Here is a 14,323-nt window from a genome sequence, read left to right on the forward strand (position 1 = left end):
CCACGGCAGGCTAATTTTTTTATTTTTAGTAGAGATGGGGTTTCATCATGTTGTCCAGGCTGGTCTCAAACTCCTAACCTCAGGTGATCCACCTGCCTTGGCCTCCCAAAGTGCTGGGATTACAGGTGTGAGCCATCGTGCCTGGCCCTAAAGGTCTGACATTCTCTAAGTGACTTCGGGCAAGTTACTTAACCTCTTTAAGCTGTAGTTTATTTGTTAAGTAGAGATAATGGTACCTTGTTTCCAGTGTCACTGTGAGGATAAAATGAGATTTGCATATTAAATTTTTCAACCCAGGGCCTGGCATATAGTAAACACTCACATCAAACCTGGACCACAATTATATGATAGACATAATTGTCTATTATTATGTCAACATCATCAAATCCTGTGTCTCCCAAGTACGGGATGGATCCACCAAAGGGGTGTCAAGCAATTTTAGGTGGTATTAAATAACAACGAAATCAAAGATTGAGAACATTTTTTCTTTTTCAGTTTCTTTTGATCCTCTTTGATTTCTCAAGGACTAAGTGTCAGTTTAATGCTCTTCATTCTTTAATACTTAAGACATGCTAACTCCATTTTTAACATGGAAGGAGGAAGCTTTACTACAGAGATGTCAGCAGGCAGAATCAGCTAGGATTTAGTAACACCATTCTGTTTTCGCTGCGTTTATTTTACAGGTGCATTCATTCCAGGGCTGCATTTGGACTTTCATGGGCCCTAAGCACTTTCGCCTTGGTGTATCTCTTTCTCCATAGTGAGACCCTATCTCAAAAAAAAAAAATTTAAAAACTAACCGTGTGTGGTGGCATGTGCCTGTAGTCTCAGCTATTCAGGAGGCTGAGGCAAGAGGATTGCTTGAGCCCAGGAGGTCGAGGCTGCAGTAAGCTGTGATTGTGCTACTGCACTCCAGCCTGAGCAACAGAGTGAGACCCTGCCTAAAAAGAAAAAATTTTTTTTGAGATGGAGTCTCACTCTGTTGCCCAGTCTGGAGTGCAGTGGTGTGATCTCAGCTTGCTGCAACCTCCGTCTCCTGGGTCCAAGCGATTCTCCTGCCTCAGCCAACTATCCTGAGTAGCTGAGATTACAGGCGTGCATCACCACCCTCAGCTAATTTTTGTATTTTTAGTAGAGACGAGGTTTCACCATATTGGCCAGGCTGGTCTCAAACTCCTGACCTCAGGTGACCCGCCCGCCTCGGCCTCCCAAAGTGCTGGGATTACAGGCATAAACCACCGTGCCCAGCCAAAAAACTTTTTTTAAATTATACCTTATGATTGCATTGGTATAAATAAGAATATAATCCTGGCTAGATTCATTATTATTATTATCATTACTATTTTAGACAGAGTCTCGCTCTGTCACCCAGGCTGGAGTGCAGTGGTGCGATCTCAGGTCACTGCAACCTCCGCCTCCTGGGTTCAAGCGATTCTCCTGCCTCAGCCTCCCGAGTAGCTGAGATTACAGGCGTCCACCATCACGCCCGGCTAATTTTTTGTATTTTTAGTAGAGACGGGGCTTCACCATGTTGGCCAGGCTGGTTTTGAACTCCTGACTTCAAGTGATCCACCCGCCTCAGCCTCCCAAAGTGCTAGGATTACAGGCGTGAGCCACCATGCCCGGCGTTTTTTTGTTGTTTTGTTTTATTTTGTTTTGAGACAAAGTCTCACTCTGTTGCCCAGGCTGGAGTGCAGCGGCATGATCTCGGCTCACTGCGACCTTCACCTCCCAGGTCCAAGCAATTCTCATGCCTCAGCCTCCCGAGTAGCTGAGATTACAGGTGCCCACCACAATGTCTGGCTAATTTTTGTATTTTTAATAGAGACAGGGTTTCACCATGTTGGCCAGGCTGATCTCAAACTCCTGACCTCAAGTGATCCATGCCCTTGGCCTCCCAAAGTGCTGGGATTACAGGTGTGAGCCACCACACCAGGCCTTATTATTTATGTATTGCTATTATATTTATTTTTTTCCTCCTAATTTGAAAAGAAATTACAATTATAACATTTCCATTGGTCCCCGAAAAGCCAACAGACTCAAGGTCCTGTGCCTGGTTGGCCCTGATCCATTCTATTTACGGAGAGTGCTGCCATTTCTCCATTTATAGAGGAGACGTCATTTCCTTTTTATGTGTATTCAAGTAAACAAAAATGAGTCCATTAGACAACATGAAACCAAATAATAGTACATGGGGTGGTAATAATATGGCAAAAATGAAAGCCCTTCATTTTACAGAGGAGAAGAGACTGAGGTCTAGGGATATAACACCTTGTGGAGGTGGGACAGAAATTCCTAGGCTGTCCAGACCCTTCAGGACACTTTGCAGCTCCCCCCAGCACATTCCTGGGAAGGAGATGATCCCTCCCTAGCAGCCAGGGACCAACTCCACAGTGATATGGGAAGCTCCCAAGTTACCCCACAGCCTGCCCTTGCCAAGACCTAGGCCTAGGCAGTCGGCTTCCCAGAAGATTCTTGGAGAAAACTACTTCAGAATTGGGTTTTGCTTCCATCAGATCATGCTTTGAAACCATTCAAAGGCCAACAAAGGACAAAGTCCCTTTAAATCCAAGCTGACTCACCTTGTTAAAAAAAAAAAAAAAAAAAAAAAGAGGCTGAGCGCAGTGGCTCACGCTTGTAATCCCAGCACTTTGGGAGGCCGAGGTGAGCGGCTCACGAGGTCAGGAGATCGAGACCATCCTGGCTAACACGGTGAAACCCCATCTCTACTAAAAATACAAAAAATTAGCCAGGCGTGATGGCGGGAGCCTGTAGTCCCATCTACTCGGGAGGCTGAGGCAGGAGAATGGTGTGAAACCGGGAAGCGGAGGTTGCAGTGAGCCAAGATCATGCCACTGCACTCCAGCCTGGGCGACAGAGCGAGACTCCGTCTCAAAAAAAAAAAAAGAAAAAGAAAAAAAATGAGGGAGCTTTGAAGAAGCATAAATTAGCATTCAAACTAGGGGGCTTCTTCAAAGGCCTGAAGACTGACTCCTGTCACCCAGGTAACCACGTCCTGATCAGAGGACACATCCCTGAGATAGAAAGCAGGGCCCCTGACTTCCCCATCCCCCTGGGCTTTTTGTTCTGTCTACTCTTCTTTTTTAACCTAACGGAGAAGAGGCTGAAGAGAAAGTCCAGAGGCCTAGCGGGAGAGCTGGAATCCACCAATGGGTACGCTTTCCGGGTCAGCTTTCCAGGTCAGCTATCTGGATGGCAAATTAGAATGGCAGTGGCAGATGAAAGTGTCCCCTGTGAAAATGCGGACACAGAAAGAGTCCTGTGAGTTAAGAGCTTTGCCACTAGTCTAAGCTGTTCTGTGGCCTGAAGCGGAACCCAGAAAGGCCCTACGAAGCTTCTGACTACATGAAAAGACCCAGCCAGGTTGGAATCCTAAATGAACACTAAACCGAGCAAGTAAACCTGGGATGAAGTTAAGCAATGACAGAATACAACTAGGGGCTGGAGAGAAAGCATCGGTCTGGTTCTGTGTGTTATGGTGGTTTTTAAAGCAATTTTTGCCAGAAGATCATTTTGTTGTTGCACGTAAATGTAGGCAACTCATGTGTTTACATTTTCTGTATCTATTTGATAAACTGGTGTGGAAAATGAAAATAACCCAAGACAAGAAGTCATAATGATCAGATGACTGAAGTACACTGGGGTGGGGGCCGTGGAGTCCAAAACATGCCTTCAAACTGAAGTGTTAATATTCTCCTGGCGCAGCTGTTTCTCTGGAATTTGGGGGAGATCCTGCTCTCCCCACTCCATCCCCATCTCCATGCAACATCTTTGTGTCTCTTCTCTCTCTTTCTAATCAGTTACCTAGAGGAGGTAACAAGCACCACCAGTCTCCTGGCAGCAGCTGCTAGAAGAGGCTGTAGAAATGGGTAGTGTATAGGCGATAATAACTGCTAGAAGGCACAGTTGGACCATTTAATCTGTGTCCTTGATAGCCAATATCAAAGGACCTTGCTTATTCAATCATTCAACAAATATCTATTGAGTTTCTGCTGTGTGCCAGGTGGTGGGCTGAAAGGAAGTTGCACAGACCAGAAATGGAATCTGAGCCTCCCACAAGGCAGGCAAGAATTCTGACCCTGAACCACAATGGACATCCCCATGAGTGCCCCACAGTAGCCCCCAGCCACAGCAGAAATTAGCAGGTGGCACCAGTGTGCAAACAGTCTGCTTCTTTTAACACCCCACTCTTCCTGTTTTTTGGTATTCTTCTTCCTTTCACTTATTCAGATGACGGAGGGAGACATATCAGAAAGATGGAATTGTTAGGGGGCCAACAGATGGGCCTCTCAAGTGGCCTCTAACTAGGTGAAGAACTTTTTTGTGCTGGGTTGATTCTCAATTAATTCACCCATTCCCCTCTCCCAGACATACATGTCATCATTACTAATCATTATGCACAATCACTTGAGCCTCTCGGAAGATTTCTTGTGGCCTTTGTCAGGGATCCCTGTGCTCCAACTTCTGTCTTCTGGCTTAGGCAAGGTGTATACATTCATTTAACAGACATTCATGAAATATCTTATAGAGCGGGCGCAGTGACTCATGCCTGTAATTCCAGCACTTCGGGAGGCCAAGGCGGGTGGATCACTTGAGCTCAGGAGTTTGAGACCAGCCTGGGCAACATGGCGAAACCTTGTCTCTAGAAAAAATACAAATATTAGCCAGGTGTGGTGGTGTGTGCCTGTAGTCCCAGCTACTCAGAAGGCTGAGGTGGGAGGCTCATTTGAGCCTGGGAGGTTGAGGCTGCAGTGATCTGAGATTGCACCATTGCACTCCAGCCTGGGTGACAGAGCAAGACCCTGTCTAATATATATGTGTGTGTGTGTGTGTGTGTGTGTGTGTGTGTGTGTGTATACTTTCTACATGGTAAGCACAGTACCATGTGCCAAAGATACAATGGTGAATAAGACAGACAGGGTCCCTGCTCTTCGGTGGTTCACAGTCTGGTAAAGAAGACAATAATCTAGCAAACAAAGAGCAATGAAATGATTGTCCCTCTTGTGGTAAATGTGATTTGGAAAACCAAAGAGACACGATGGTAGAGAATAAGGAGAGTTGTCAGAAAGGTTTCCCTGCAGATAAACTTTTAAAGATCTCAACCTGTGGACGGGAAATGTGGGGTTGGAGCCCCCACACAGAGTCCCCACTGGCACAGTGGCTCATGCCTGTAATCCCAACACTTCGAGAGGCTGAGGCAGGTGTATTGCTTGAGCCCAGAAGTTTGAGAGCAGCCTGGGCAACATGGTGAAACCCTGTCTCTACAAAAAAATTTAAAAAATTAGCCAGGCATGAGGGTACACACCTGTAGTCCCGGCTACTCAGGGGGCTGAGGCGGGAGGATTGCTTGAGCCTGGGAAGCGGAGGCTGCAGTAAGCCTAGGTGGTGCCACTGCACTCCAACCTGGGGGACAGAGGAGACCCTGTCTCAAAAAAAAAAAAAAAAAAAAAATCCCAACCTGAAGGATGAAGCAACTATGTAGAAAGTTGCTGAAAGAGCAGTCCTGGCACAGAGAACAGCAAAGGTATTGATGTGGTTTGGCTCTGTGTCCCCACCCAAATCTCGTGTTGAACTGTAATACTCTATGTTGAGGGAGGGACCTGGTGGGAGGTAATTGGATCATGGGGGCAGATTTCCCCTTTGCTGGTCTCATGATAGTGAGTAAGTCCTCACAAGATCTGATAGTTTAAAAGTGTGTGGCACTTCCCCCTTGTCTAGCTTTATCTCCTGCCACCATGTGAAAACAGGCTTGCCTCCCCTTTGCCCTTCTGCCATGAAGGGCTTTAGCTCAGGCCACTGCTTCAGAGGGTGCAAGCCCCAAGCCTTGGCAGCTTCCATGTTGTGCTGGGCCTGTGGATGCGCAGAAGGCAAGAGTTGCAGTTTGGGAACCTCCACTTAGATTTCAGAGGATGTATGGAAATGCCTGGTGTCCAGGGAGAAGTCTGCTGTAAGGGCACAGCCCTCCTGGAGACCCTCTACTAGGGCAGTGTGGAGAGGAAATGTGGAGTTGGAGCCCTTACACAGAGTCCCCACTAGGGCACTGCCTAGTGGAGCTGTGAGAAGAGGGCCACTGTCCTCCAGACTCCAGAATGGTAGACCACCCAACAGCTTGCACTGTGCACCTAGAAAAGCCACAGGCGCTCAACGTCAGCCTGTGAAAGCAGCCACAGGGGCTGTACCCTGCAGGGCCAGAGGGGAGGAGCTGCCCAAGGCCTTGGGAGCCCACCCCTTGCACCAGCATTCCCTGGATGTGAGACATGGAGTCAAAGGAGATTATTTTGGAGCTTTAAGATTTAATAACTGCCTGCTGGATTTTGGATGTGCATGGGGCCTGTAGCCTCTTTGTTTTGGCCAATTTCTCTCATTTGGAATGGAAGCATTTACACAATGCCTGTACCCCCATTGTACCTTGGAAGTAACTAACTTGTTTTTGATTTTACAGGCTCTTAGGTGGAAGGGACTTGCCTTGTCTCAGATGAGACTTTGGACTGAGACTTTTTTGTTTTGTTTTGTTTTTTATTTGAATTCTCTCAACCCCTGCAGAGGACTTGGACATTTGAGTTAATGCCAGAATGAGTTAAGACTTTGGGGAACCACTGGGAAGACATGATTGTATTTTGAACTATGAGAAGGACATGAGATTTGGGAGGGGTCGGGGCAGAATGATATGCTTTGACTCTGTGTCTCCACCCAAATCTCCTGTTGAATATAATCCCCAGTGTTGGGGGAAGGACCTGGTGAGGTGATTGGATCACGGAGGCAGATTTCCCCCTTGCTGTTCTCATGATAGTGAGTGAGTTCTTATGAGATCTGATGGTTTAAAAGTGTGTAGTACTTCCCCCTTCACTTGCTCTCTCTCCTGCTGCAATGTGAAGACACAATTGCCTCCCCTTTGCCCTTCTGCCATGACTGTAAGTTTTTTGAGGCCTCCCCAGTCAATGCCTCCTGTACAGCCTGTGGAACTGTGAGTCAGTTAAACCTCTTTTCTTTATAAATTACCCAGTCTCAGGTAGTTCTTTATAGCAATGTGAGAATGGACTAATACAGATATTCTAGAAACTTTCAGAAGGCCAGGCACTAGATGTAATAAGAGGAGTTGAGTAATACAGGCAGAGGTTGGACAGGGAGGCAGAGGTCAGCTTGGACCTAGTCTTGTAGGCCAGGGTCAAAAGTTTAGATTTTATTACAAGAGTGAAGAGAAAGGCTCATAAGTGACTTCTTATAAGAATGGTCTCCTGGCTGGGTGCGGTAGCTCGCCTGTAATCCCAGCAGTTTGGGAGGCTGAGGTGAGTGGATCACCTGAAGTCGGGAGTGCGAGACCAGCCTGGCCAACCCCGTCTCTACTAAAAAATAAAAATAAAAAATAAAAAATTATCCTGGCATGGTGGTGGGCACCTGTAATCCCAGCTACTTGGGAGGCTGAGGCATGAGAATCTCTTGAACCCAGGAGGCAGAAGTTGCAGTGAGCTGAGATTGTTCCACCGCACTCCAGCCTGGGCAATTGAGCGAGACCCTGTCTCAAAAAAAAAAAAAAATGGTCTCCCATGGAAAACCAATTTATATTGGTTATCATGTATTATATTATATTAGTTATTATAATTCTGTCTGTGGATTGAAGGATATCTGGAAAGGACAGAGTGGAAGCATGGAAACCAGGCAGGAGGCTATTCAGTGGCCCAGGTGAGAGATGGTTGTGGCTAGATTGGGTTCGTGGCCTCAGTGATGGAGAGAACTGAGTGGATTCAGGATACATTTTGAAGATACTACCAAAAGGTCTGATGATGGGCTGGATGTAGGGAAAGATCAAGCTCCTCTAATCCCTCTGGGTGAGAGGCTATTTCAACTTCTACCACCTCCTATAGTGACCTGAGGTGGAGATAAAGGGCTCAAATTAGGACCCAAGATTAAAGACCTAAACCCAATCCAGTTCAAGGAACCTGGAACTGAAAAGTAAATACAAAATCTGAGACTTTTAGGCCAGTGATAAAACTAGGCCTTGTTACATAAAGGAGAGAGAAAATGAGGCCCAGAAATTATTGCTTCTTTTTTCGAGATGGAGTCTTGCTCTGTTGCCCAGGCTGGAGTGCAGTGGCATTATCTCAGCTCACTGCAACCTCTGCCTCCCAGGTTCAAGCAATTCTCCTTCCTCAGCCTCCTGAGTAGCTGGGATTACAGGCACACACCACCATCCCTGGCTAATTTTTGTATTTTTAGTAGAAACGGGGTTTCACCATGTTGGCCAGGCTAGTCTCAAACTCCTGACCTCGTGATCTGCCTGCCTCAGCCTCCCAAAGTGCTGGGATTACAGTCATGAGCCACCATGCCCTGCCACAAAAATGATTTTTTAATGACATAGATTGAACTAAAATATGCACTGTGTTCAATAGCAGAAAAAAAAAAATCAAGATCCTGGAAATAAACAGAAATAGGTGGAATACATCTTCAGAGCAAATTATATAACTGTATTAGTCTGTTTTCACACTGCTATAAAGAACTGCTCAAGACTGGGTAATTTCGAAAGGAAAGAGGTTTAGTTGACTCACAGTTGTGCATGGCTGGGGAGGCCTCAGGAGACTTACAATCATGGCAGAAGGTGAAGGGGAAGCAAGAAACCCTCTTCACAAGGTGGCAGGAAGAAGTGCTGAGCAAAGAGGGAAGAGCCCCTTATAAAACCATCAGATCTCGTGAGAACTCACTCACTATCAAGAGAACAGCATGTGGGAAACCGCCCCTAGGATTCAATTGCTTCCACCTGGTCTCTCCTTTGACACATGGGGATTATGAGGATTACAATTCAAGATGAGATTTGGGTGGGGACACAAAGCCTAAACATATCAACAACTATATTGAGAAACAGGCCAGGCGTGGTTGCTCCCACCTGTAATCCCAGCAGAGAAACATTAAGGAAGAGCCAAATAGTTGGAAAGCTATAACATGTTCATGGATTAGAAGACTTACTGTTATAAAGATGTCAATTCACTCCCAAAATGATCTATAAATGTAAGGTAATACCAGTCAAAATCCCAACATATTTTTCCCTTTTATTTTGTGGAGCCTGGTAAGCTGATTCTAAGTATATATGGAAATTCAGGGATCAAGAATAGCAGAGATCTTCTTGAAGAAGAATAAAATGTGAGGACTTGGTCTACTGAATATCAGAACTTAAACATGGTGCCGTCACAATTTTTTGTTGTTGTTGTTGTTGTTGTTTTTGAGACGGAGTTTCGCTCTTGTTGCCCAGGCTCAACCTCTACCTCCCTGGTTCAAGTAATTCTCCCGCCTCAGCCTCTCAAGTAGCTGGGATTACAGGCATGCACCACCACACCTGGCTAATTTTGTATTTTTAGTAGAGACAGGGTTTCTGTCTCTGCTAACACGTGAAACCCCGTCTCTACTAAATATACAAAAAAAAAAAAAATTAGCTGCACGTGGTGGCAGACACCTGTAGTCCCAGCTACTTGTGAGGCTGAGGCAGGAGAATGGCATGAACCTGGGAGGTGGAGCTTGCAGTGAGCCGAGATCATGCCACTGCACTCCAGCCTGGGCAACAGAGCAAGACTCTGTTTCCAAAAAAAAGAAAAGAAAAGAAAAGAAAAGAAAAGTCTGTAACTGGAGAAGTGACCATGGGGGCTTCATGTTCAAGTTGGGCAGAACAAGGAGGGTGGCTCCCTGTTCCTCATCAGGCATTGAGGAGTGCAAGGTGAATTTTGGCTTTTCTGGAAGTGGAGCAGGCATTTTTACCCTCAGGAGAGGTGCATGGAAGCAGAAACAGCGGTCAAAGCAAGGGGCCACAATCTGAATGGAGCCAAATTCACAGCTGAGTCAATAGTCCAAACCTAGCGCTTCCATCTACAGAGCTGGCAACGGAGAATTGGAAACAAAGGTTAGAAATAGAAAGGTAGCAGAGAAAGCAGGTATGCTGCTGTGCAAGAAGTGGAAAAGATAGTAAGTGAGAGGGAAACTTCTGGAACCAGCATGTAGTTAAGGGGATTGGTTTGGGAATCAATCCAAATGTCTCTCTCAGGGTGAGATCAAAGAAATAGTTTGTAATACACCCATACAATGGAATACCGTGCGGCTGTAAGAAAGAATGAGATAGAGCTGCCTGCAATGACATGGAACAATGCCCATGCTACTTTATTAAGAAAAGAAATTAGGCCGGGCACAGTGGCTCATGCCTGTAATCCCAGCACTTTGGGAGGCCGAGGCGGGGGGATCACGAGGTCAGGAGATCGAGACCCATCCTGGCTAACACGGTGAAACCCCCTCTCTACTAAAAACACAAAAGAAATTAGCCGGGAGTGGTGACGGGTGCCTGAAGTCCCAGCTACTCGGGAAGCTGAGGCAGGAGAATGGCGTGAACCCTGGAGACAGAGCTTGCAGTGAGCCGAGATAGTGCCACTGCACTCCAGCCTGGGAGACAGAGCAAGACTCCCGTCTCAAAAAAAAGAAAAGAAATTATGGAGGAGTAATAATTATGTGTGTGGGGAGAGATGAAGTAGATATGATTTTATAAATAGGCAAATCTAAAAGCATACACTCAGAATTATTAACAGCAGTTTTGTCTGTGGTAACTTGTAATTTTATAAGTGTCTGAATTGTTAGAAAAGTTTTGTTTTGTTTTGTTAGACAGAGTTTTGCTCTTGTTGCCCAGGTTGGAGTGCAATGGCACGATCTCGGCTCACTGCAAACTCCACCTCCTGGGTTCAAGCGATTCTCTTGCCTCAGCCTCCCGAGTAGTTGGGATTACAGGCGTGTGCCACCATGTCCATCTAATTTTTGTATTTTTGGTAGACACGGGGTTTCACCATGTTGGCCAGGCTGGTCTTGAACTCCTGACCTCAGGTGATCTATCCACCTGGGTCTCCCAAAGTGCTGGGATTACAGGCGTGAGCCACCACGCCTGGCCAGAAAAGTTTTACAAAGCACATATATGACATTGTAGCAATAACTTTGAAAGAATCATTTAATTTTTTTTAAGACAGGGTCTCGTTCTGTCGCCCAGGCTGGAGTGCAGTGGTGTGATCACGGCTCACTTCAGCCTCGAACTCCTAGGCTCAAGCAATCCTCCCACCTCAGCCTCTTGAGTAGCTGGGACTGCAGGCATGAGCCACCAAGCCTGGCTAATTTTTTTATTTTTTGTGGAAACGGGGTTTTACCATGTTGTCCAGGCTGCTCTCAAACTCCTGGGCTCAAACAATCACCCTGTCTCAGCCTCCCAAAGTGCTGGGATTACAGGCATGAGCCACTGCACCCAGGAAAAGAATAATTTTAAAGATCCTTAGAAAAATGATTGAATGGACCAATTTAGAACATCTATGAGGACTCATCAAATGTTTCTATTCTACTCGAAAAAGCTTTGTATTCCTCAGCCTGCCAGGGTCTGCAAATAGGGTGTGAGCCTGAGGTTTGGGGATTTTGTGTCTCAACACTTATTTGGATCTCATCCCTGTCTTCATCTCTGATCCCCATCCACCTCCTCATACCAGTTAAAGACTGAAGGGAAGAGGAAGAGAAGAGGGTTGTTAGTGGAAGGGTACTGTGCATGAGGACTCTCTAGTGAGGTTCCTGGGAAGGTCCAGTCCCTGGAGAGTTGGGCAGGAAACAGCCCATGTGAATGAGTCAGGGCTGGTGAGAAAGGGAATCGGTGAAGAAGTTGGGGATACAGTGGGAGCAGGAACCCCCACAGCTCCCTCACTCATGGCTGCCAAACCTGTGCCCTTCTCTGGAGAGGACTACTGTGTTTGTAGGAAATAAGGGACAAAGTTCAGCCTGTGGTCAGTTCTTACTTACAAAGCATCAACAGCCCCACATAAAGGGTGTGCCACAACATAATTCTCAAAATGGCAGAACTGTCATTCTCACACAAATACACAGTGAGAACCTTCACAAGATAACTGTCAGGATGACAAAGTTGGTTCAAAGAATGATTTGAGAACCGGTGTGTGTGTGTGTGTGTGTGTGTGTGTGTGTGTGTGTGTGCTGGAATAACACAGCTAAGTTACCTACAAAACTGGCTACTGCCCTGCAGGCCAACAAGACTGAAATAGGAGGTAGGACTCAACTCCCGAGCTGGGGCTCAGATACCAACCAGATTGAGGACTAGCTAAAACAGGGCCAGGGCAGAAGCAGTTTTCCATAAGATTTGCCAGCTAGTCCGCCATGTCAGTTTACCATTGCCATGGAAACACCTGGGAGTCACTGCCCCTTTCCATGGCAATGACCTGATGATCCAAAAGTTCTTTTCCCTTCCCTAGAAATTTCTGCATAAACTGCTTCTTGTTTGTTTTGTTGTTGTTGTTGTTTTGTTTTGTTTTTTGAGACAGAGATTAGCTCTTGTTGCCCAGACTGGAATGCAACGGTGCAATCTCGGCTCACTGCAACCTCCACCTTCCAGGTTCAAGCGATTCTACTGTCTCAGCCTCCTGAATAGCTGGGATTACAGAAGCCTGCCAGCACGCCCAGCTAATTTTTTGTATTTTTAGTAGAGAGGGGGCTTCACTGTGTTGGCCAGGCTGGTCTCAAACTCCTGATCTCAGGTGATTCACCCAACTTAGCCTCCCAAAGTGCTGGGATTACAGGCAGGAACCACCGCGCCCGGCTCTAAACTGCTTTTTAATCTGCATGTAATGGAAAGTGGGTGTAAATATGACTGCAAAACTGCCCTGAGCTACTGCTACTCTCTGCCTACAGAGTACCCCTCCTTTGCAGGAGCAGTCACTGAGCTGTAACACTGCCTCTTCAATAAAACTGTTTTCTTCTACCTCCGGCTTGCCCTTGAATTCTTTCCTGGGCAAAGCTAAGAACCCTTACCAGCTAAGCCCCACTTTGGGGCTCACCTGCCCTGCATCAAGACCATTACCTTTGGGGTTATCATTATCATCTCATTCACATCTCTACCAGACAAAAACCCTTTGCATCTTATCCATTTTTGACAGGTCAACATCTGACATTACAGACTCTGAGCCCTAATCTAGAAAAATAAGAAGGAGAAAATTCTGTTCCTCTAGAATAGCATTTCTCAACCAAGATTCCAAAGAAAGGACTGAGCCCTAATTTGCCCAGCGCATTCTTTGTTGATCAACTTCTCTCCTCTGAAACTAGAGTGGTGCTAGTTGTGTACTATCTGTGGGAGAGTTGAGAAAATAGTCCCTCCAACCATTTTCTGTGTCCCAAGAACGGAGTGACGCTGATTTCTCAGAATTCTTTTGCCCTGTTTCCAAGTTTTGGATAATTTTTCTTTTTTTCTTTTCTTTTCTTTTCTTTTTTTTTGAGACAGTCTCACTCTGCTGCCCAGGCTGGAGTGTGGTGGCGCAATCTCGGCCCACTGCAACCTCCACCTCCTGGGTTCAAGCAATCCCCCCACCTCAGCCTCCCAAGTAGCTGGTACTACAGTCATGCACAAGCATGCCTGGCTAATTTTTGTATTTTTAGTAGAGATGGGGTTTTGCTATGTTGGCCAGGTTGACCTCGAACTCCTGACCTCAAGTGATCTGCCCACCTCAGCCTCCCAAAGTGCTGGATTACAGGCATGAGCCACCATGCCCAGCCGAAAAATTTCTCTTAAGAAGGAAAACTAAAGGTGTTTAGTTTTTCACACTCTATAATGTGAGAGAGTTCAGCTACAGCAACTTGTACCTTCAGTATTAGAGGACTCAACTAGGAGAAAAACCTGATAAAAATGCTCTGAGTACAGGAAGAGCTTTAGTGAGAACTTGAACCTCGTTCAACATCAGGAAATTCACAGGGGAGAGAAGCCATGTGCACCTACAACATGAGGGAAGAGGGCTTCTGTGGGTTCAACTCTCCTCGGTCACCAGAAGGAAAGGTCCTTGTTACAGAGAAATCCTAGACCTGCTCCCAGTGGGAAGAGAACTGAATTCACAACCTTACACTGATTGAATATCTCAACACCCACACTAGGGAGAAATTCCGCAAACATCCTGATTAAGTCAGTTTCAGCTCCAGCTTCAGCAGGCAGGGGAGACTTCACAAAGCAGACATCATTTAAATGTCCAGAGTGCAGGAATGGCTTTGGCCAGAGAGCTATTGTAGATGGCTGAAGGAGGTAGACCCACAAGCTGGGAAAACCTCTCCACTGGGGCTTTTTCACCCTGGAACTTTGGCCCACAAAGCATCGTACTCTTGCAGCTGTACCCAGAATATTCCCTTTGCTGTCTGCTTCAGGTTAGCCCCTGGTGTGTGTCAATAATTTGTAAGGGTTAATAAAGGACTGTTGGGTCAAACAGACCTGGTCCACATCCTGGCTCTGTCACTTACTGGCTTTGTGATATTAGGTAGA

The sequence above is a fragment of the Pan troglodytes genome, chromosome 9, assembly GCF_028858775.2.
Source record: "Pan troglodytes isolate AG18354 chromosome 9, NHGRI_mPanTro3-v2.0_pri, whole genome shotgun sequence".
Classification (NCBI taxonomy): domain Eukaryota; kingdom Metazoa; phylum Chordata; class Mammalia; order Primates; family Hominidae; genus Pan; species Pan troglodytes.